We start from the raw sequence: 25,236 nt of genomic DNA on the forward strand, positions 1-25,236 counted from the left end.
ACCACCTATATTATGTCAATGTAATAAATGTCCAGCAAAATTGAACCACAATATACGAGGTGATGGCTGGAAGGTTTAGAATCAATCGTGACCTCTGACATTGTTCTGGGCATCCCTTCAGACCATCATTCTTCGCTTGCCAAGCCATTACAAAAGGGGAAACACCATGCAAATCAGGCTTGGTCCCACCCCAAAAGGGGCTGGCCAGCCCGAATGGCTTAGTCACATCCCTTCTGCACGAGACCACAAGCATCCCCAAACATGTTTTGTCCTTGTTGGGCCTCATCAGTGAGGAGTCATTTCAGTCTCTAGGCCCAGAAGGCATGGGACCCACATCTGGACATTCTACAAGAGACCACAAGCATCCCCAAGCATGTTGTGGCCTATACAGCCATACACATATATGTTGATGAGCAGTGCAGCAAAACTGGATTTTGTAGAATTTGGGTCCTTCTGGCAGGTGGCTCTGCGGTAGGACCGGCTGGGCAGGGCCGGCTGAAGATGTATCCAGGCTGTTGGGGTTTTCAACATGATGTTTGGGAGCCCCCCATGCCTTACAGCTGGGAAAACAATCAGACCTGTAAGTGTAGTGTTTAAATTATTACAAAGTCAAAATAATGCAGTGAGGTGATTAGTACAGCCAGCAGGGGGCTGAAACACTAAATGTCCCCGAAAAGCTATTAATTGTTCTTTGACAGCAGGGTGCTAATGTGGGGGAAACCTGAATAAAAAGGCAACAAGGATCTAAGAACTTTTCTGAGACTGCCAGAAGTAGGTGACTGCCTGCAATGTGCACATTGCACACATTTAATATCCCAAATTAAAGGAGTTTGTTTTTGAGCCATATGACTGCCAACACAGGGCAGCAGCCAGGGGCCCTCCAGAGTTCTGGAACCCATATTAACTGAACAACTTGAAAGGCCCTGAAGTCATTCCTGCTCTGGGGTGAGTGGCGAAGTCAGCAGGCAACAGCTCTCCGCCAGGGGCAATCAGGTAGGTCCAATAGGAAATTAGACAAAGATGTAGCTTCTCCAGGGGTAGGGGATGGAAAGCCCCTTCAGTCAGAAGGCGGGTGCAGGTTGGGGAACAGCAGGTAAGCTAAGACTCCTCTTGTTCAGGTGGCTAAATAAAGATTTTACTCAAGCACCTGTCTTGTATCTGTTCTTTCATTCTGTGCCTTGGCCGTAGCTGTGTTGTGAGCTGCAGACAAAATATTCCCTCTCGAACCTAGCCATCCCAACCCACATGTTTTGGAAACGTCACCCCTGCTATTAACAATTTCTCTTCCAGTGAAAATTGTCACATCTTCTCTCTGTGGGAAACTGTGAAACAGATTGCTGGCCAGGCACTCAGCATGAGCTGCTAATAAAACGCCTTCTTTGTTAAAGTGCCATTTTTTTGTCTCCTGCTGGTACACAAGCATAGGGGACAGACATAATCAGCATGTGTTTAAAAGGAGAGCCATTCTCACCTTGCTAAAGAAAAAAGTAATTTAAAGGTAAATGGTGGGCAGGTCATTCTAAAATCATTTGGCACTCCAAAGATGCCCCCGCCTGTGCCTTTGTCACCAATGCATTGATGTGGAGGGGGAGAGTGAGGAGGGGTTAAAAGGTTTTTATTTGCTTTTAACACAGTACTAAACGATATTCATTGTATTTGTATATTAATACCTTTTAACTCTGAATCATATAGGGAAAATATCACTTACTGACTTTGTGGATTTAACGCTCAAACCTTTTCACTATCTTTGGAAAGGTCTCCGTAGATTGTCTTGGATTTCCAGTATTGGCCCTCCAGCCTCTGGCATGCAGGTCGGAGAGGATGCAACAGCAACGAGCTGTACACCCGCTCTAGCACGACACTGACCTCAATGGGCATGCAAAGGAGTGAAGGCATGGTCTGTTTACATTTCGAGCATTTGGAAAAAGAAAGGCAAGTTTCTAAAAAGACAGCCATGTGCCGCCCATTTCCTGAGCCCATAGTTGCATATTGTTGGTCATCAGAGGTGTGAAATAGTTGCTAGGTTAGCCAATAAGCCTCGCTGGATTTGCCGCAAAAACATTTAAACCTTGTTGAGCTATGCTTTAGGGTCACATTAACATTTATTTGATTGTGAATTGGTTTTTATCATCACAATTCTACAAAGCTTCTAGAATGGGACTTGTAGCTTGCTGGCACCAGGCATTTGCAATGTCATAGGTTAACTCCAGTTCTTATGTGTTTACTTTATCTATTTATTGTTTGCTTTGGGCTCTTATACAGGACGTAAATACTGTTTCAGAGCGCCCACAGGGCAACAAGAAGGGGACAGGGGATGAGAAACAAATAAATATATAACAAATAATAAATACAGGGGGCGGGGCGGCGGGGCGAACCCACTATGCCATGTGAGTGTTCAGAACGTGCAAGTGCAGAAGGGAGGGGGAATGGGATAGGTGCTGGGGTGCTCCTGGGTGAGCAACAGGTGAAGTGCAATGTAAGGTAAGTGCCAGCCTCCAGGGTGGAGGGTGAGCATTAGGCCTTTGACTATACACATCCTAAATGGAATCTGTGCTGTGGCTTTCAGAAAGCATGACGCTTTAGCCCACTGTGTTTAAACCTTTGTGTATACAACCCAGGTGTATGTGTGTCAGCCTCTGTATTGACCTTTAATAAAATTGGTCTTCATGTGCACATGTCTTTGGAGTCAGGGTACCCCCTACTCTACTGCATTAATGTGCGACTTAACACAGATCTGTGGCCAGCAGTTGCGGGGGGTGGGGCAGAGTACTGCAAAAGAAGCAACGATTTGGGGTAACACTAATAGGCAGACGACATCTCTCACAACCCATTACAACAAGCAGCCAAGTAGTTGTTGGTAGAGGGGAGTCCTGGACAATAACAAAGATATAGAAAAAGCCACTTTTAAAAGGTTTGGAGTGAACATACAAAGTCTGGGATGCAGCGCTTAAGCAATGTTTTGCTCGTTCATGGAAGAGAAGTTCAAAGGGTTCTGTAGAAAAGAGCACGCGCCATGGTGTTGACATACCACACATTGTGGCATAAGTGGCCTGCTCTCACTTAATAACTCTATAGACCCCTTAAATTCTATCGCCTGTTTCAACATCCCAGATATATTACTCAGTGTGAAATTGGCCTTGCACAGCTGCTGCTTCTGGGACAGACACTGACAGCTGGAGTGTTAAATATGGTGTTCTCGCTCCTTGGGAAGACTTCATCCTTCTGATGCAGGCACGCATGTTCTTCAGAACATTATTAGTCAGACTGGGACCTACAAAAAAAACCCAGGCTGGTGTTATATTCCAGTAGCAGGATTTGCGTCATTTGGGCTTTCTGCCATTCAGGAGGCATTAGAGGACAATTAACCCCCTGTGATTAGCACTCATCCTCGGTTGTTTTTTCACACTTACAAGAGGAATCGCAAAAGAAAAGGGACTCAGGTTTTCAGACCGGTTTACGGGGCACTTATCAGTAAAGGGTCATAACAAATCTTACTATGTTGATTCTAAATGTGGTGTGTGCAATCCTACTGTTTTATATTCGTATCCAAGTTCTACATTCGCCACATCACCTTTTCTTAACAGTTGACCTTCTTTATTTCACTGTTGGAGACTGTCAAGTCCCACAGCAAGACAACTAAAAACATGTGCATACATCACATACATATTTATAACCGTATGAGGGTATATGTTTTATTTAGTATGTTAAAATCACAAATACCGTCATAAGAGAGCATGTTATAATGGTTCTTATAAGTGAAATAATACACGGTACACATTATGAAAACATACCCTTTAAAAGGAGAGAAAACCATTGATGAAAATACAATTCAGTACAAATGTACAGCAAACAAATTAGAGGTGTCTTATATAAGTGTGCGATATCTGGATTTTTAATTTTGTTGTTCTAATGTTCACTTATACTGGAGTTCACGGCTTTAGGTCTCTCCCTCTCTTGTTTTCATTTTTTCGTATCTGGAAGTCATGCTTTCCAGTGCCTGCATCTCTAGTTTTTGCTCCCAGTTTTGCATCAAAAGAATAAGTCCCTATGGCGTTTTGCTGCCTCTAGTGGTCATGCCATGAAGTGCATTATTTGGAGGAGAACATAAAGTGTGAAATGAAGGACTTACTTAATTAATTAACCTTGTTAGGGCAGAGTTCAATTTGTGTGATTCCTGGACCCACTTTAAGGGTCCGCTATACATTTTTGCTTTCTTTTTAAAGCCCCTTGTTTTCTGCTTTACTTTTGTGTCCAGAGGGACCTCTCAGGAATCCCTCTGTCAGCGCATACCTGTTTGTGATATGTTGCCCTTGTAAACCATATGACTACCAGAGCAGGGATGCATTTTAAGCACCCCGTGTCATTTTGGTCCCAGTTACTTTGTATCTCCCTACACATGTGTAGTGGAGCCAGCTGGTGGCAGCTATAATTTAGTTTTGCTTTCAACAGGGGTGCAGTCAATTTAACCTCATATCTAGCCCAATTTACCAGTGTGGTAACCTTTGTGGTACTTGTGGTATTTGTTCAAGCTCTAGTCCTGGTCTTTTTGTTTCACCGTCCCTTTCCCTTTGTCTGTGTGGCCCTTGGCCAAGCCTAATCGCTCTGGTGTTGACATGGGCTCATCCTCATGTCACTCCTGCGCCCTCTAAAGTGGTTAGAACTGGAATCGACTGGTTGCATGACCCAGGCATGCCCATTATAAAGACTGTCTGATTGGATATGACTATTTGGCTGTTTCTAGGGTCTCTTTGAAGGGCTAGCTGAAGCCTGGCTGCAGGAATTGTCATCTGGGTGGGCCAGGTTTGTTATCAGGGGGGCCCAATCTCCATTGGGTGTCGGTGCAGGAGTACCCTAAACACATCGAGCCAGATTTCCCAGATCCATAATCCAACACAAAATGTCTTCCCAGATCTGGAAAAATAAATTTGCACCCTTCAATTGGTTTAGTCTGTTCTGCTTTTAGAGGTGTAGAAGCCTGGATTCAAACCCAGGTTGTTAGGACCAAGGGCGAGACACTTACCCCTAAGACAACTTGAATGTCTGGTAAGGATGCTTATTCGTTCAGTGGTAGATTAAAGGAAAAGTGCTTCATGGGCAATATTGACAGAGGGCCCTGGGGTAGGCTGGGCATGGGGGTGGAGCATAGGGTTAGCGTAGTCAATGGCTGTCACAAGTGCGACAAATGTTACATTTTTTTCATTTTTTAAAGTGTTTTTCTTGTCAAAGTGATTTGCTCAGGATCACTCAAGTTGTTCAAATGGGAAATCTGCTCTCACCCTCCATACACTCATCCCTTCCAAAATTGCCTGCTCTCCAGTATCCATTCTAAAGTCGTCTACTCTCCTCTTCCATCCGCTCCTTGGTTCCCTTTCATAAACTCCCACACTACTTTGACCTTCCATTCGCTAGTCACATCAGCTTCCATCCTCTCCCCCTTCTCCACAAGGAAAGCTATTGCCCATGCATGACAAGTAAAATTGCATACTGCAGACTCCTGAGAGGTGAATCCCAATTAATCATGCACTAAGAACAAATGGTATGTATCTTTTTTCAACATTATGCTGTGAATGAGCTAAAAGAAAAGCAAGCAAAATAGTGTGGCAACATCAAATTGCCTATCTTCCCTTACCTTCCCATCTGCATTCTCCTTTCTATTCTATCCACTGCTCCTTCACCTTTCACCCGCGGCACCTTCCAACAGCTCCCCTGACCACCATTCCCAACTACCACCACTCCTACCTACCCCCACCATGCCTTCTTGGCCTGGCCGGGGAGAACGGAGGATGATCTCTCTTCCTCTTCTATGATGTCTGAGCAATGCGTCTCCCAGTACGTAGTCAATCTCAGATGGCGTACGCTCAACAATGCCTCCCTGAACATAGTGGCTACTCCCAGCAGACCACGGAGGAGGTCCTTGTGATCCTGCCAACTTATGGTGATAGACAGACCCGTCAGAATTGGACATTTTATTTCTTTCAAAATGACATTTAGAAGGATAAAATTGTGTTTTTGTTGCATTTGTGCAGCACATATTAATTGAGTTGAGGGTGTGAGGGACTGCCAGCATGCAGGAGAGAGAGCCAGGTTTGGGAGGCACTTGACCAGGAGGCAGATGGTGCAGGTTGAGGGGTTTCTGGACTCCTATTATAGCTCCAGGTGTTGTGTGGCAGGGAGGAGGGGGGGCTATATGTCATTGACTGGTACATAATGTTTATATGCAATCTTTCATGATGACTTCTTGTTTGGCATGTTTGCTTTGATTTGCTGTTGAATTTCACAATCTTGTTCAATAAATGCAGCCTTATATTTTCCAACGAAAGATGTGTGTGTGTGTCTCTCCTTGGCGGTCCCTGGCCACTTCTCTGCCCATCTATTAAACCATGAGTGAGGCTTCTTGGAATAGATTTCACTGCAAACTGAATCACTTCTAGGGGCACCTCATTTTATCAGGTATGTCACAGTGAGTTTAAATGATTTGCGCAGGATCATACACTTTGGTTAAATGGTAAAGCCAGAATTTGAGCATCACCTTAAATTTAGGTACTTGACCACATAGCTTCCCAGCTCAAGTTGGTACAAATATGTGTTGAAGTTTGGTTTTCCATACATAAAATAATACTCAATGTTATACATATGACTTTAAAAATGCACCATGGTACCCGACTGATGTGCAAATTGATTTGTCTTCTGTGTGAAAGGTACAGTGAGCTAAAACGTGATTGTAAACCCTCCCGAGTGGGCATCTTTCTATAGAACAGGTTATTTGTCATGTTCGTTCTCATTAGAGGGGCTCTTTTTGACCTTTTTGCCCATTGTTTTAGACAGGACTCCAGTGCAAGGAACAGATGCACGACACACATAAATGAAGAGGCCACAGACATACATTGTTAGGAGATTTTTATTACACCTGGGGCTCATTTACCAAAGCATTTAAGTCATTATACACTCAAAAGAATGCATAGATATAACGCTGGCGGGATGTTATGTTTCGTAGAGGAGTAGCAGGCATCTGGTGGGAAGGCTATAGGGATTAACATGGCAATGGGTAGTCAACGAGTTTGTAAATGACCAAACGCACCCACAGGCTGTGTGTCCCACCTCACGTCCAATCTCCAGCCTATCAGTGTTCCAATGGAAGAGTTCTGGCTTAGAGCCAAAATGAAAAAGTTATGGATGTAAGTCTCTGAATCAAGCATAAACATCAGCATCGCTTTGGTCAGCTTTCCAGGTCATTGTTTGCAAATCAGCCTTCGCCCTCCCACTAATGTGAGAAGCTCTGTGAGCAAACTGCTAGACCAGAAGGTCTAAAGATGCCTATGGTGGCTTATGTCCCAGTTCAGGGGGGACATGGACTAGCAATTGAGATTCATTTGCACCGTTTGGTGGCAGAACCAAGACTCATTTGCTAATGGCTTGTCTCCTTCTGTAATGGCACAGACATGCCAACAGATTATGACGTGGAAGGCTGCCCAGAGCAAGGATAGAGGTAATGTTTAATTAACAACCTTGCATCTATCACTTTTTGATTTTACTACACTCCCCCCTCCAGAGTTCCATTGTTCTTACTACCAATCCTATTTTTTCACTTATGCTCAATTAGTAAATGTCTCTGCTGCCTCATGCCAAACTCTTTAAAAAACGGAATCAACTTTCTCTTGGCTTCCAATGCCATCCCCACCCTTTCCTCTCCTATCACCTTCCCGTCTGAAATTCTTGCTCCCTCACACAAGACTTCCAATATTGGGATCCTATTTCATAATGACATACAACTGCAAGAATTAGTCACTACCACAGCCTCTGCTACTCATATTAACCTCCTCAACATTCTGAGAATTCACCTTTTTCTTACTAACCACTGTACAAAAACTTGAATCTCCACTCTCCTTCTCAGCAAACCTGACTACTGCTGATGGATACTCCTTGACCTTCCTCTTTACTGCTTTCTCCCTCGAAACATAGTCCACAACTTTGCTATCCACACTCTCTACTACCAGAGGCACCACCAAGGGGTGCCCAAGGGGGGCCACTGCCACCCTTAAAGACCACTGCCCGCCCGACCAGCCCGCCTGCCTCTTATGGATGCAACTTCATGTGCCACCCCAAGTGGCCTCATCAGGTCACCCCTATGAAAAATGTCTGTAGGCACCACTGTCTACAGCCTACCCAAATCTTCCCTCACTCTACCTACTAACAAAATGAAAGTTAGCTTTGCTCTCTTTTCAGGTTCCTACTCCCAGTCCACAAAGCTACCAATATCAATGAGTCTCAATACCTGTCTGATTGTATCTCAATTTACTCACTCTTTACTTGAGTAGGATGACCCACACATCCACCACTTATTCACAAACCCTTTTGGTCAACATACTTCATTTAATATCAATTTGATTTATATTAAACATTAATTCTTTTCAATCGTCCTCATAATTCTATGAATGTTCCATACCTCTACATTTCATTTATGTGCACATCCTATTATGTGTGGTAACAACATATCTTTTATGTCATATTCGACAATAATTTAAGTGCTACATAAAAGACATCACTGACACTAAAAGGAAACACTACCCTAGCACCAATATGTGGAAGTTTAAAAAGACAGCGATAAGAACAATAATGTATGAATCGTAAACCTAAAACCTAACTACACAACATTCCTTAAAACATCTCATACGTGTGACACTATTCATATATCTTATTTTGTATCCAACATGTTTCTGTCTTAATACAATTAATGTTGACATTTTTCAGTCAATAATGCTTGATTATTTGGAATATGACATCTCGTTTCAGATCCGGCTCTTTACTTTGTGGTCCAAATCTCGTTTAAACATCAGGGTATGATATAGGGTATTATTCCTCTCCCATCAATCGGAAGGAACAAACTCACCTATTCTACCTGTGCACATGAGTCTGGAAAACCTTCCAGAAATCAGGAGAGCTAATTAGTTTAACTTTATTATTTATATATGCTGCAGCATACAGCACAATTTTAAGGTGTTGGAATACCTCTAAAAAAATCTCCATACTGGACCAGCTTTAGTGATACGCTTGATCCATACAACTCAACTTGCTGTTCCTCACATGTACCTCTCAACATGAATGATGACAAATCACCCTTATGCCTTCAAACGCATCAAACATCCATTGCACTATGTTGATTTTGAAACACTGAATAATTCCATCTCGATTGGAATATAGTTAGACTTACTGTATGCTGTTTAGAGTATCTTGTCTTTGGTCTAGTCTGTGTAGACCCTTGTCTCTCCAGTCATTACTTCCTCTCGATCTGGGACATTCTAAAATGGAAGAAATTGAAAACATTCCCATACTCAGAAAGCTATCTCCAGTGCATAAATCACCATGGTTTGTATTGTACTGTATTCATCATTTAAATAGCACCCTTTCCCCTTTTGTATGGCTTAAATGCGCTTTGTGGTTTGAAGCGCCCTCAGTGATCGCAATTCATTTTTACGCGGTTCTAAGAGTTTAAATTAAAAGAAGCATGTGTGCATTTTGCTGGGTTAGGACACAGGTGGGCTGCAGTGTTTAATTTGTAAAAAAATAAGTGCCAGTGCCCAAACAATATTGGCCCCATAATGCCGGGAGCGGCACCACCCTCAGCGCAGGCGCGCCAGCCGCGCCAGTTCAGTGCTAGACCTACCTAGATTGGCCCACCACCAGCCCATCACACTGCTGCTGCTCCATGCCACATGTTTGGCGCTGCAGCTGCTGGCACAGGCTAGTAGTAAATACGCAACTAAGACATGCTCCTCCTGTAACTGCGCCTCGATGCCCCCAGGCTGTGTGAACGCTTTAAAAATTCAAATAAATAAAAAAACATTCTGTTTCAGTCACAGTTGCACTTTATTTGTCTCTACCCCTTCTGCCCCATCTGACAGTCTGTTAAAGTACACCAAGTATTTTTAATCAGTTAACTCCAGGAATAGCACCCTCCCCTCACCCCGTTCTTCAGTCACCTCATCCAGGTGTTTTGTGTAATCAATTTACTCTCAAGCCCTTATTAGTCATCACATCTCATAAATGCATCCCCCTTCACCCTTCCTTCATGGTGTTGTATAACTTGGAAAAAGTCATTTCTGCAAGACATGGGCCTCATTACAAGTTAGGAGGCAGCCATGGTGCTGTTAGCACCATGGCTGTCTCCAAACCGGGCTTCATTACCGGGTTCCTTCAATGAGGAATAACCAGGTCATTCCAACATTGGAGGACCCGGTTATTCCTCCTTGAAGGAACCATTCCCCATTCCCATTTGAGCCCCCATAGGGCTCAATGGGAATGGGGAGGGAGGTAACAACGGGCACATCACGGACGGCCCGTTATTACCTCCCTCTTCCCCTCACGGGACCCGGAAAAGATGTCTGGTTTTACCAGACGTCTGGTCTGGGTCCCGCAAAGGGAACCTCGTAATTGCGCATCCCGTAATGAAGGGTGTCGGTCCCGTACCGGCACCTTCATTATGGGAGCGCAAGCCTCCTAATGAGGCCCATTGTTGTGAAATCAACGGCCTGTGCTACTTCTGCTTTAGGGCCTCTTTCCACCAAAACACATATTAAAAAAACTAAATATGTTTTGTCACCCAATATTCAGGAGCCAGAGGAGAATGCATATTCGGATATCTCCTTCCCACTGACATGTTCTTGACATACTTCACTAAACTACGGGGTGTAACAGAACCCACCTCCCTATCTGAGGATTCCTATCTGAGGATTGCATGTGCTCTCAATCAGAGCACATGCTCGGAGCGTACTGTACGCAGGTTAAGGGCCCACATCTGGTGTATAAACTACAGATCAGGATAGAAAACATGCACTGGAATTATGTAAAAAAATGACAGCAAAAGATGGTTGAGGATTATTCACGAATACTCAACTAGTGCTTTTATTTATGACGACAGATTAGTGGGCACGTGCACCATGTTTATCCCTGTCTAGTTTCCATGTATGTATCTTTAAGCCTGAAATGGCATTTCAGAAGTTCATCTTTGCATGGGGTTTTCTCGCGAAGTACAGCCGGTTCGGTTTCGGCCGGATATTTGCACCGTTACAGGTCCCCTCGCTGGAGCTCGTTTGTGAACTAATGAGGCCGATAACATTAAAAGGATGAACGGAAACACCCAGGTACAAATTCACAGTTCATGTTCCGCTTAGATTAATGATATCCAGGGTTGGACTGGGGCATACAATTGTCTCGAGTCGGGCTCGGCACCAATGAAAAAGTGGCCAAAGTTGCAAATAACAAGTCATTCCTTTTGTGACAGACACTAGTGGGAGCACATAGAGCACGTAGAGCCCGTGCCCCGCCCAGTCCTGGGCTTTGCCCGGCCTTGCCTCAATCATTTAGGCTAACTTCCATGGGGCCACCACCGCCACTGCCATGCTGAGCCTGATGACAAAAATAGGTGCGCGGTGCAGCGGCCCAACGGAAGGTAAGATTTTAAAAGAAAAAACATATATTTGGGTGGCTGGGGCCCATCACTTTCGAAGTGATGGGCCACAGCCACCACTCAAAATAAGTTATTTCTTTTAAAACCTACCTTCCGTGGGGCGGGGCCCCGGCCACCAGCCACACGGAAGGTCAGGTTTTCAAAGAAAAAAGTAAAAAACATACTTTTGGGCATAATCCATGAGCCGGGCCGTCTGCGGCAGAGTCATCCGACTCAGTCTGCGGCAGCCACCAGCCGCTGGTCACAGAAATGCACTGGCACTGACTGCAGTCAGCAGCACACTGTACACAGGACACACAGACAGAAGCCCGGGCGTTGACGGGCCCTTGGTGGGGTCCTGACTCCTGGGCAGTCAGGACACCACCAGGGGACCGTGCCGCCACCTGGGCCCCGACCTGGGCCTTCCTTGCCTGATCACTTGACTGTGACAGGTTCAGGCTGCACCGCACGCAACAACAAGTGACTTACCTGCTTTGCCGGCTGGGACTTGGTCCCCTGTCGGGCCTCAGGGTGGGGGGGGGTGGGGCGGGAGCGCACACTGGCACTCGCACAAATGAAAAAGCAGGCAGAGGGGGCCCCAGGAAGCAACTAGGCCGCACCACGCAGTGCAGCAGGGCAGGCTGTCTCTCTCACAAGTCAGGACCGACGACGCCACGCCTCAACACCTTCACTTCACAGTAACTCGTGAAATGAAGGTGGCGCTGCGCTGCCTCCTGTGGCAATAAGAACACGTCACCATGTAATTTCACTGGCTCAGAAGAACAGCCAATGAAAACTGCACATTCTGTGTTACTATACAGAAAGTATCAAATACTGCATAGTAACAACAGAATGGTAGTTTTCATTGGCTGTTGTTTGTAACAGTTTGTTGTTCATTGCTATTGCTTGTCCCTCCCAGGACCAGCCAGCCATGGCCTGCAACCTGCAACCACGAGAGTGATCAAGATCAGAATGACAAATCCCAATGATTTATAATGAAAGCAAAGTGAAGTGGAAGAACAAACAAAGCAATTGCACGTGCGCTGGCCCCGCATGAGTTCCGGTGCCCAAAAAAGAGTGCCGGTGTTGGGCACTGGCAACCACCCCCACAAATTAAGCACTGGTGGGCTGGCTAGGCTCCAGCAAGCAGGCCGGAGGTCAGGCACGTGGGTGGGTGCTGTTTGTGGTTTAGGATAGAGTGCTAGTGCTGAAGATTCGTTGTTTGCCCAGCTAGACCAAATTGTTTTCATAGGCTGTCGCTGTACAGTAATGGTATAGGTGTTGAGGTGCGTCAGGTGTTTCAGTGTGGATGGCTATGTGACCTGCTAGACTGGAAAAGCATAGTCAGAGCTGCATTCTAGGGTGCATGGATGGGCGGCCGCACCTGGGGCCTGTATCCACAGACATGGAGTACGGTATACGTACCATACGCTTGGATGGAGTTCGACTGCAATGTTCTTTTTCTTGGTCCAATGCGATTGGCTGGTCTCGCTATTCGTGATCTCCCTGTAACAAAAGCCTGAGCAGTGAGAGAGGGATTGAGAGGGAGGGGCATGGTGGGGTGAGGGGAGTATGATAGTTTTTCATGATGTGCCAATGTGAACTCTGCCGGCATCCGTGGGGTATTGTTGTACTTGAGTAAGCATTTATGTGCACCTATCGATAGTGTAGAGTGCGAGAGGCTTTCAAGAAAAGGGAGGCAAAATCCAGGTTTTTTGGGCCTTTCTGAATGCCAGGTGATTGTCAATATTGCAAATTTGCTGGGGTAGGAAGTTCCAGAGGATCAGCGTTTAGACAGAGAAAGAGGAACCGCCCGGTCTGGAGGAGTTGTAATGTGTGACAACTAGGAGAGATGCTGTGCGAGATCTGAGAGTCCTTGAGGGGTGAAAGCAAGTGACTTTTTTGTCTTTATGGAATTTTGGGACAGTGTTGTGGATAGGCCAGTGGGTGATGCACATGGCTTTATAGGTAGTGCATCGACCAATAGGGAGCCAGTAGAGGACTTCGTGTAGGGCTGATGTGTTCTCTGGGAGGTAGGTTAATGAGCAGGCTGGCTGCAGAATTTTGGATTCTTTGCAGTTTCCTTAGCTGAAAGGCTGGTGTGCCTAGGTAAAGGCAGTTTGCGTAGTCTAAATGGGAGAGGATGATGGAGATGATGGCGGAGAAACGGTGAGGAAAGGTGAGGTAAGGGAAGATATGCCTGAGGATGTGCAGATGGAAGAAACATACCATTTTGTTGTGTTGGGAGAGGGATAAATCCGTGTTCAGTGAGCATCCAAGGTTTTTCACTGAGGTGGAGGTTGCCATTGGGGGGACTAGGGATTGCTGCCAGGGAATGGGTTGGGGCAGGAGCGCTGTATTCCTGCAGACTAGGATTTCAGTTTTCCCAGGACTGAGGATGAGGTGGCTCGTCGCCATCCAGTAGTCAATATCAGAGAGGCATGATGACTAATCTGGACGGTTGGAACCTGGTGATTTTGTGATTTTAAGGATGATCTGGGTGTTGTCTGCATAGCTGTAGCAGGTACGATTGTGGGAGCGGATGAGTGCGAGGAGAGGGTTTAGATAGACGTTGAAGAGCAGAGGAGATAGGGATGCTTCTTGTGGGACCCCTTTTGTTACTGGTCATGAGGTGTAGGCAAACAAGTGGAGGAGCATTATTTGTGAGCCATTAGAGATGAAAGAGGAGATCCAAGAGAGGGCAGTGTCTTTGATTCCTAATGAATGTAGCCTCTCTAGGAGGATGGTGTGATCAATGGTATGGAAAGCGGCGGGGGTTGGAGGATGAGTACAGCGCAGCCTTCTGCCTCCTCTGTTCTTTTTAGGTCATCCCAGATGGACACTAGGGAGGATTCTGTTCCCCGGAACGGTCTTAAGCCAGATTACGCAGGGTCAAGAAGGTTGTTGGCTTCAGTGAAAAGGCCAGGCTGCTTGTATGCAGTGCGGTCCATGAGTTTGGGCAGGAAGCAGGTGTTGGAGATGGGCCGGTAGTTCTAGGGGAGGAGTGGATCGAGTGTAGGTTTTCTGAGAAGGGGTTTGATGTAGGAGGTTTTTAGGGCTTCTGGGAAGGTTCCCGATGTTAGGCAGTGGTTGAGGATTGAATGTGCGATACTGCCTGCACAGGTTGAGGCTGGAATGTTTTGGCGGAGGGAGGGCGGGCGGGCGGACAGGGAGCCTCAGGGTAGCCTGATGGCTTTGTGCTAGGAGCAAGAGGAATTCCTGGTGTGAGATTGGAGACAAACAGGTGAAGGTTTGTATCGAAGGGGGGGTTTGGCGGGGGTCGGGCTGTGCATGGGTAGGGGGCCGGGGCATGTGTTGGAATTTAGAGATGATGATGAAGTGGCTGTCGATAACGACATTGTGGAAGTGTTCTGATAAGGCGTCACTTAGGGATTTGGAGATGGGTCGGGGGTTAGAGCAGGCCGGGGAGTTGTATTCGGAAATGATTCTATGCAGTTCCTTGCTCGGGTTGCCTGAGTTTAAGATTCTGTTCCCATAGGATGCTTTCTTGGTTTTTCGGATTTCCAATATGTATGCTCTGGTTAGTCTTGCTAGGGCAGTTTTGTTCGTGGCCTTAGGGATGGTTTTTCAGGTCTGTTCGAGACGTTGCTTGAGGGCTTTTAGTGATTCGAGGTTGGCGGTGTACCACCTGGGTGTGGGTCCTGATCTCTCAGAGGTCCATTTTGTTGGGGTGAGGGGTTTAAGGGCACTTGACATCCAGAGGTCCAAGAGTTTGATGGGGGATGGCCCTTCCTCGAGGGAGAATGTTGGGAGAGAGGTGAGGAGGGAGTTGGCTAGATCTGGGGTGATAATTACCTTTTTCCATAATGGAGTGGGCAGTGTGGAGGTTGGTGCTGGTCGTGCATGGCCTTGGGTGTGGAATGCAGTGGAAAGTGGTACAGAGAAGAAGATTGCTGAGTGATCATTTCATGATAGCGACGTGGAGGAAATGTGGATATCTTTGTGGTGCTGCAGATTCCATTGTGGAGATGTGTTGTGTCAGGTTGAAGGCTTCTAGGTTGTCTGTGAGAGATGGGGTCATAGGATTTGAGGGTGAGTCAAACCAGATGTTGAAATCCCCTAGGATGGTAAGTGTTGGCTGGAGGATGAGGTTGGCTGAGGTGCCCTTATTTATGAGTGGGAATTGGTGTTTGTGTAGTATCGCAAGTCCTCGACCCCTGCGTGATCTGTTCCGAACAGTAAGTTTGTACCTGGGCGGGAAGGCCTCATGCGCAATGGGCTCATAATCATCAGCAAACCAGGTCGCTGTGATGAAAAGGACATTTGCATTTTCTTCTGTGATAAGGTCAAAGATGTACAATTTGTTTTTGGAGACTGACTTGGCGTTGATGAGGGCGCAAGAGAGTTGGTGGGGTATGCTTGCAAGTGCTGGACGGGTCGGGTTGGGGATGGTAGGAGGAGCGGGAGTGGAGAGGGGGTTTCCAGGGGTTGGGGGAGGATGTAACCATGGGAGGGCATTAGGGGAAAGGGATTGGTTGAGGTGGGTCGGGGCAAAGGGGTGGATAGGGGAAGGTGTTGGGAGGGGGTGTGGAGTGGTGGAGGAGAACCAGGGGGATGGGCAAAGAGGAGATTAGGGCTAGGACTGGGTTGGGTGCCGGCAGGGGGGTTTGGGCCCTATAGTGAGGTCGCAGGGCTTGGGGTCTGGGTTGGAGAACGGGTGATGCTAGGAAGGGCCTGAGGTGGCCTGGGCCTTGCCTTGAAGTTTGGGTGGCCGATGGGGTGGGGGTGAGGGTGGACTGGGCTGTGGAGGTTAGGGTTTTGGTCAGGGCTGCTCTTGCTGCACTATGAGAACGAAGCGTGAGTTGGGGGCGGGGGCGCTATGATGTTCGGGAGATGTGCAAGCAGAGGGTGCAGGTGAGTAGCTAGTGGGGGGTTGGTTGGGAAGGTTGTTTTGAGGTTGTTTTAACTGGGTTGCTGGGTGGTACGTATGTTCCAGGGTTCAATGTTTTCTGCTCCCGCTCTCCATCGTGCCGCTCAGGATCTACATGGAGGGTGTAGCAGGTGGGGGGTAGGGGGTTTCAACATGCGAGGAGGAGGGACCTAGGGGCTTTGGATGGTGGGCTGGTGACTGCGAGACAAGGAGAAGGTTTGGGATGATGGGCTGTGTGTTGTGGATGGCTTGGTTAGGGTGTGGTGGGTCTCCTCAGACTTACTGGTGCGCCACCATGCAGCTCTGATTTGGCCAGTGTGTGGCATGGTGTCTAATCTGTGGGAATTATACATCAGATTATCTGACTGAGTAGAGGGGGGCACGTCCAACTGGGGTACAAAATAAATATGTACTCACCTGGCCTTGTGGCACCTGGTCAGGGGGTTGGATCACCTAAACAAGGGTACCACTGTAGACAGTAAAATGCAGTAGCACCTATATATGGGAAACCTGGCTAGCAGGATAAACACCTAAATGGGGATTACAAAATTAGAGAGTAAAACACATTAGTACCCAGATTTTGGACAACTGGATAGTGGGAGGAACGCCTAAATGGGTTACAACAGTACACAGTAAAATGCAGTAACACCTAGATTTGGGACATGTGGATAGCGGGAGAAACGCCTAAATAGAGATTGAAACAGTAGACAGTAAAATGCAGTACCACCTAGATTTGGGATACCTGGATAGCGGGAGGGACACCAAAATGGGGATACAACAATAGACAGTGAAATGCAGTAGCACCTAGATTTGGGACACCTAGATAGCGGGAGAAATGCCTAAATGGGGATACAACAGTAGACAGTAAATCGCAGTAGCACCTAGATTTGGGATACCTGCATAGAGGGAGAAATGACTAAATGGGGTTATAACAATGCAGGCAGTAACTACAAGGTTTGGGATACTAGGGCGGAGGGGTAAATGCCTTTTCTGCGAGTACAACATTGGACAATTTGCCTAGATGTGACATGTTGCTACCTGACCCAATTTGTCTGAATGCGAGATATGGCTGACTACACAATTTACCTAGATGAGAGATATGGCTGACTAACACAATCTACCTAGATGCAAGTTAATCCTGACTAACACAATCTACCTAGAGGCAAGATATGGCTGACTAACACAATCTACCTAGATGCACGCTATAGCTGACTAACACAATCTATCTAGATGTGAGATATGCCTGACTAACACAATCTACCTAGATGGGAAATATGGCTGACCAACACAATCTACCGAGATGCGAGATATAGCTGACTAATGCAATCTACCTAGATGCAAGCTATGGCTGACTAACACAATCTACCTAGATGCGAGATATAGCTGACTAAGACAATGTACCTAGATGCGAGATATGGCTGGCTAACACAATCTACCTAGATGCGAGATATAGCTGACTAACACTATATACCTAGATGCGAAATATGGCTAAGCGACACAGTTGGCTTAGGCACTGGATATGGCTTACATACAAATGTGCAACAAACTACAGGCTTTTAGATAATACGATAAATAAGAAAATAGGATGGGTCAGACAGTCTAATGCTGGTCCCCTGTCCAGACTTTGCCTAACTTCTCAGTCGCTGCTGGCTGATGGCTGCAGGCTCCTCAGGCTAACACGGGCCAACACGGTCTGAAGCTACTTCTTCAAGAGCTGCCCTTCGCCACAGGGGGCTACAACGGGTAGGGTGTAAGATGTATGATGTGGGGGCTATGGGCCAATCCTGGGATGGGGGAGCTCCTGGAGGTGGGGAAATCACACAGGGAAGAAGGAAGTGGGTTAGGGAGGAAGGGAGCAAAAACAGGGCGAAAATGCTCTTTAAGGTGAAATTGACACAAAAGGGACACCGGACAGCAGGGCAAAGCCTTACCTCGAACCAGGGACCAAAGTGGCTGAGGTGAGGTGACGAACACCGGGTCTAGGCATGCAATTTAACTGGTGGACTACCACTGGCCAATCAGCAGAGGGGGGAGGGCCCGGAGGCGGGAGAATCACACAGGGAAGAAGGAAGCGGGTCAGAGAGGCATGGAGAAACAACACTGGCAAAATACAGAGCAAATATGCTCACAAAGGCAAAATTAACACAAAGAGGACACCGGAATGCAGGGCAAAGCCTTACTTCGAGCCAGGGACCAAAGTGGCTGAGGTAGGGTGACGAACGCCAGGTCTAGGCCTGCAATTTAGCTGGTGGACTACACTGGCCAATCAGCAGAGGGGGTAGTGCCTGGAGGTGGGAGAATCACACAGGGTGGAAAGAAGCGGGTCAGGGAGGCAGGTAGAAACAGTGCTGACAAAAACAGAGCAGAAATGCTCACAAAGGCAAAATTGACACAAAAAGGACACCGGAAAGCAGGGCAAAGCCTTACCTCGAGCCAGGGACCAAAGTGGTTGAGGTAGGGTGACAAACGCCAAGTCTAGGCCTGCAATTCAGCTGGTGGACTACCACTGGCCAATCAGGGGGGGCGGGATGGCCTGGAGGCGGGAGAATCACACAGGGAAGAAGGAAGCAGGTCGAAGAGGCAGGGAGCAACAATGCCAGCAATAAGAGAGTGAAAATGCTCACAAAGGCAAAATTGACACAAAAAGGACACCGGACAGCAGAGATAAGCCTTACCTTAAGCCAGGGACCAAAGTTGCTGAGGTAGGGTAGTGAACGCTGGGTTTGGGCCTGCAATTCAGCTGGTGTACTACCACTTGCCAATCAGAGGAGGGGGGAGGGCGTGGATGTGGGAGAATCACATGGGGAAGAAGGAAGCGGGTCGGGGAGGCAGGTAGCAACAATGCCAACAAAAAGAAAGCAAAGATGCTCACAATTGCAAAATTGACACAAAAGGGACACTAGACAGCAGGGCAAAGCCTTACCTCAAGCCAGGGACCAAATGCACTGGTCTATATAGTATTTAATTGTTTTCTTTTTGGCAACTATATCTCTTCATGTTGACTGGCTCTCTGTTTCTTACCAACCTTTTACCCGTTCCGATACCGCAGTATGCTCTCCATTCGAACCTAACCCCCACAAAATATTACGGCTGCTCTTTAAGTGAGCACCGCTGTTCTAATATTTAAATATCTTCCGTACCCTCTGTACGCCGCTGATTGCAATCAGCTGACCACTGCTACGTGGCTACTGCAGAAGGGGTTTACATGTGTAAACAAATCTGGCAACCATGTTATTGTATCACTTAATACCCTAACATTCTACTGTTTCTTTTTTTCGCTTCTGCCATGAGCAGATCTACACTATCAATCGATTGTTAGTGAGTGTGAAAGGATCTTTTTCTCTATTCAAAGTAGCAAAATTATGGGAATACAAGAGTACAAACTGCTCTTTCTAAACTGCCCCTATTTACCCTACTCCTAATCTTTTTTTAAAAAGATGGAGGGGGAAGAAAAATAAATAATTAATCCTTTCCTGGGGGAACCTCAGTGGTGCACGGTACACCAATACTAAATTTCCCATGGATGCACATGGGAAAATGTCATGGTTCTCTGTCAACCCAGCAATATTTTGAGAATGGCAATAAACTTTTGAGATAAAATAGGGAGATATAAATCTTTCTTTACAAATCAGCTTATTATATCCCAACCTCCAAGGGGATGTGGCCTGATCCTGTACATTATTTTACCAATACTGGCACCACTCAATGTTTTCATTTAAACCATGTATATGACTCTTAGTCTGAAAAATGAATCTTTTTCCAGTTCTATCAGTTTTCTTTGTATTTCTTATTTGCTGTTACCTTATACTCTCTTTATCATAGTCCACAAAATGTTTCACTAGTGGTGCCATCAAGATTTTGTTTTAGAATGCAACTTGAATGTTCTACCATTCTGATCTTTATCATGCGTGTCATCGTACCAAAGTATTTCAAATCACATGGACAAGACACTATAAACATCATAGAGTAAGATTGGCTATATTCTTATCTATGTGGATGTTGTTAGAGTTTTGAAATCAACAAACTGCAATGGATGTTTGCTGTGTTTAAAGATATAAGGGTGATTTTTCATCATTCATGTTGGCAGGTACGGTGAGAAACCTGACGGTGTCTCCCTAGCTAGTCCCCAGGGATCTGTCATCCAGTTGGCCAGGACATGGCCATCGCTATTGGATCCAGTTCCAGGGGGTGGACCAGTGAGGGAGGATCACCTGGATGGGGGGTCCTTGGGGAGTGAGAGTGGGACACTGATGTGTGAGACATGATATCCCCCTTCTTTCAACACCATTTCGCCATGCTACCATGTAGGATATTCTTAAACACTGCCCCCCCCTTTTTCCCACATGAATGCTTTTGCACAACACGAAAGACAACAGAATAACACTAGAGCCATTTACCTGACATGTCCCAATACAAGGGCCAGGCAAAGTCAGGCAATTGACCAGAATCACACACACAAACACACACCTGATGGCCCTTTCCATTCCCGACAGGAATAAAAGGTGGAGCAAAAGACGAGCAAGGCAGACCGCACAACGTGAGAGATAACTCAGCATGGCAGTTTAAGAGGAGGCAGAAGACGGCGAATACCAAGAGGGCTGCAAGGAGAGAAGCGACCATGCCCTTTTCGACCCAGGTCCGTGAAACCTCTGCAGAAAGTATAAGACTGTGAACAATAGCCAGTTTGTGTTGCAGCAGATGTCTACGGTACACGAGTCCCTCCTCCACTGATAACCAAGCCGGGGAAAGACGCTGTTCTCGGAGGCACCAACCTTGACTCCAGGGATAAAGAAAGGCAAGCGGTTCAACACTGCTGGTGAGTCGAAGGAAGAATCAATGAGAAACCAAACTGTCTTGAATAAGAAGTAGCCAATAGCTAATTTAAACTTTGAAATTGTAAAGATACGATTGAGGAACGAGGGGGAAAACTAGCAACAGAGGATGCCGGCACCACGTGGTTGCTCAGGCAAGAAACTCTGGATGATTACCTGATGATAGAAACTACCAGAACCAGAAGCCCTTAGGAAGAGGCGAAAAAAGGTCAAAGTGGTCATACAGGGGTCTTGTAAAATCCTCTGTACCGTTGAAAGTCTTTGACGGACAGATGATTGTGAAGATAAGGGAAATAAATCTTGTTTGGCGAAATGAGTGCATGAACAGTATAAGGTAAAAGTTGGCAAGAGTGAACACGGAAGAGGGAAGCCGACAATCATAGACAAAGCCTGAAGTACTGTTTAAAAATACATCAAGACTCGTGAAAGTAAGAGGTATTGGAAGACGAGGGGAAGTGAATTGTCCCCCTTATCAAGTGGGTCCGAGCCTGGTCGAGGGAGATCCAGGGATGAAAAGTCATCTCCCAAAGTTCATTGAGAAAGGAACTGTTCAATTGATTGGTTGAATACGATATGTAAGAGGTCGGCACCCAGAAGAGGCGGCCCAGGGGTGAGGCCATCACCCAACGTGAACTGTGGAAAATAACTATTTGTTTGCTTGTTGGATACATCAGGCCTCGATGGCAAGAGACTTTTTAATGCAAAGAGACTTTACCATCGAAGAACCCGATAGTTGGACCGAAACTGTTGGCTCGTGCTGAGAAATCATGAGCGTGTGCTGTTCAACTTTGTCCTGTACTGAAAATGTCGGGAAGGGAGACCGCTGGCAATCACACCCTGACTTATTATTTGGAACACTTCTTTTCTTGATTGAAACCCTATCGCACACTCTTTCTATAGTTAGTTGTAAGGAATTGGTGATAGGTGTTTCTTATTATAGGCCCTTTTATTTTAACACAACACCACTAGGATGCCTTATTTTTCATTTGATGGTCGACGTTTGTGCCCATCTTAGATTTAGGTTTAGCTTAGCGTTTTTCCACTCTACATTTATTGTTCAATAAACACCCTTGAACTGTGATCACTTGTGTCTGTCTTTACTGTTGCCACCATGAGTTCCTTACAGTACATATGAGGAACAGCAAATTGAGTTGCGTGGATCAAGCATATTCATGAAGCTGGTCCAGTATGGAGATCTTTATGAGGAAGTTCAGCACATTAAAAGTGGTCTGTGTTGCACAGCACATGTATATAATGTAGTGAAACTAATTAGCTCCCCCATTGTTTTCTTTTTCCAGACTTATGTACATGGGTACAATAGTTGAATGTGTTCCTTCCAATTGATGAAGGATATGAAAAATAGTGTATAACATACCCTGATGTTTGACTGAGATTTGGACCACAAAGTAATGAGCCATATCTGAAATGAAATGTCATATTCAAAACAGTCAAGCATTATTCTCTGAAGAAGGTCAACATTAATTGTACAAAGACAGAAACGTGTTGGATACAAAGGAAAATATGTGAACAGTGTCACATGTATAAAATGTGTTAATGTATATTGTTTAGTTTTGTTTTAGGTTTAGGATTCACAGATTATTGTTTTTATCGCCGTCTTTTTAAACTTACACATATTGGGGTTAGAGTAGTGTTTAATTTTGATGGCAGCGGTGCCTTTAATGAAGCACTTGCATAATTGTGGAATATGGCATAAGAGAAAAGTTGTTAGCACACAGAATAGGATATGTACATAAATGAAATGTAGGGGTATGGAACATTCATAGGATTAGGCAGATGATTGAAAAGATTTAATGTTGAATAAAATCAAAATTACATTACATGAATTAATGTTGACCAAAGGGGTTTGTGAATAAGGGGTAGATGTTTTGAGTATCCTTCTTAAGGAAATAGTGATTGAAGAATTACAGGATAGGTAGGAGACCAATTTTTCCATGTTATCTTCTAATTAGAGATCTCAGTTTAATCACAATCTCGTTCCCTTCAAACCTCCTTTGCACAGCCCATACCCTCTGTGTGCCTCCTGTCACTTCCACTCTTTCTCCCTAAGCGCCCCACACCACTGGAACCCACTGCCGATAACAGTCAAACCCATCCCAACTCTGGATCTCTTCAAAGCTCAGCTTAATCTTCGCTTACTTGCTAGAGAGGGAGCCCCTTTTTCCTCCCCCCATCCTCCCTACACAACCCAACCACTGCCTCCAGTGATTCTTAATAATGTAATGTGGTATATTTAAATTGTACACCACTTTAGTTTGAAGCATGTGCCCCCTTAGGTTAATGTTACCTTTGTAAGTCACCTGTTATTTTTATAATTATATATACATATATTCTGTTTGTTTTGTCCCTGGCGTATGTCCCACTCTTTTACATCCTCATAAATGGGCTCACCACTTGTTCTCATATTTGATATTCTACAGGTACTCTTTGTGGGAATGTAGCCAACATCTGTAGATGTGTTATTGTAAATCATTCTGATGGAAATTGACATCCCTGTATTTTGAATAAATATAAATATAAATACAAAAATCCATGATCCAGAAAATGTAGTTCATCAGCATTACTGCATCAAGGAATATGTGCCAATCAGGATTCTTTTTCCACTGAAATGTCCATCGCTAGAAAATTACATAAGACTGTTTGACTCAAGAAGACTGTCTAACTTTCTACACATGTTAATCATTTTTTCCGAGCACCACTAACAGCAAAGGTCATGTGACTTAGTGCAAACTGTGGGACTCTGGCCCATCCATCCAACCTCTATTTCTCATGCGCACTACTGAGCACATCATAAGAACATCCCCTGCAATCATTAGGAGCAATTCCCCTGGCACTGCTGACTGCCTCAATCCTGTGACATAGCGCCTGCCTTCTTGCTGCTCATTCACCAATCAGCAAATTCTCCTTTGTGCCACAACATCTTCTCTACATCAATTAAGGAATCAGTATGAAAAGGGCCAATGTAAAAATCCCTGCTCATATGACCCAGGGCAAACATGTGCATCACCCCACATTTGGCTCTCCACTTCCCTACTGTGCGGAGTCCGGAATGAAACTCAGACACAATTTAGACATGGTTTTGGCTAAAGAATTTTATTGATAAATGAAAAGGGTTGGGAAAATGTTTTGCTGTCAATGCGCTATAGGTGGTACCCTTCTGCAACTCATAAATAAGGATCTGTCAGTGTCAGAATGACAAAACAAAATGGCCCTGTGTCTACAATACTATTCTGACCCTCACATTCTAATGAAAATTTAAAGTGAAAAGGATAATGTCTTTGTACTTCAGTGTTTTAGTTATGTTCAAATGGGCCAAAGCAATAAGTAACCCCAACAAAACGTCTCTCAAGGATATTGCTCCTTTTTCCGGAGGGGGTCACCTTTCCCCTGGATCCTTCTTCACGCTTTCTTTCAAATAACAGTTCTTGTCTTCTCTCTTGATGAATACAAAAATAATACACAATTATCTTTGGCCTTTAAGTTGTCAGGATGCCTGTTGTACTCTCCTGCCAGGGATGATCTGCTCTCTTACACTCTTGTAGTTGCCTGGTATACTCTCTTGCCAGGGCTTCTGAAGTTCACACACTGTAACTGCCTTGTATACTCTCCTGCCAGGGCTTCATGTATTCACACACTTGTAATTGCCTGGTATACTCTTCTTGTAATTTATTTTGCCTGCACCTCCACATTTGGGAATTCACCACACTAGCCCTTTTGGCTAATTCATTCTGTCCATGGTGTATTGCTGTGTTAGTGTTTTGCTCACACTCCACTCTTGGTAATTCACCACCTTAGCACCATAGGCTAATTCACCTTGTCAATGGTATGTTGCTTTGTTGGTGTTTTGCTCCTACTTCCACCTTTGGTAATTCACCACCTTAGCCTTATTGGCTAGTTCATTTTGTCTGTTATATACTGACTTGTTACTGTTTCTTTTTCTTATATGTATATTTGGTACATACGGGCAAACTTCAAAGGTCCCCTTCTTCAGCATATGCACTTTACTTTCTCTCTTTCAGACCTAACATATGGCAGTGTTAAAGTGTTTCTGG

Source organism: Ambystoma mexicanum, chromosome 6q (assembly GCF_040938575.1).
Source record: "Ambystoma mexicanum isolate Mex_15411 chromosome 6q, UKY_AmexF1_1, whole genome shotgun sequence".
In the NCBI taxonomy this organism is placed as follows: domain Eukaryota; kingdom Metazoa; phylum Chordata; class Amphibia; order Caudata; family Ambystomatidae; genus Ambystoma; species Ambystoma mexicanum.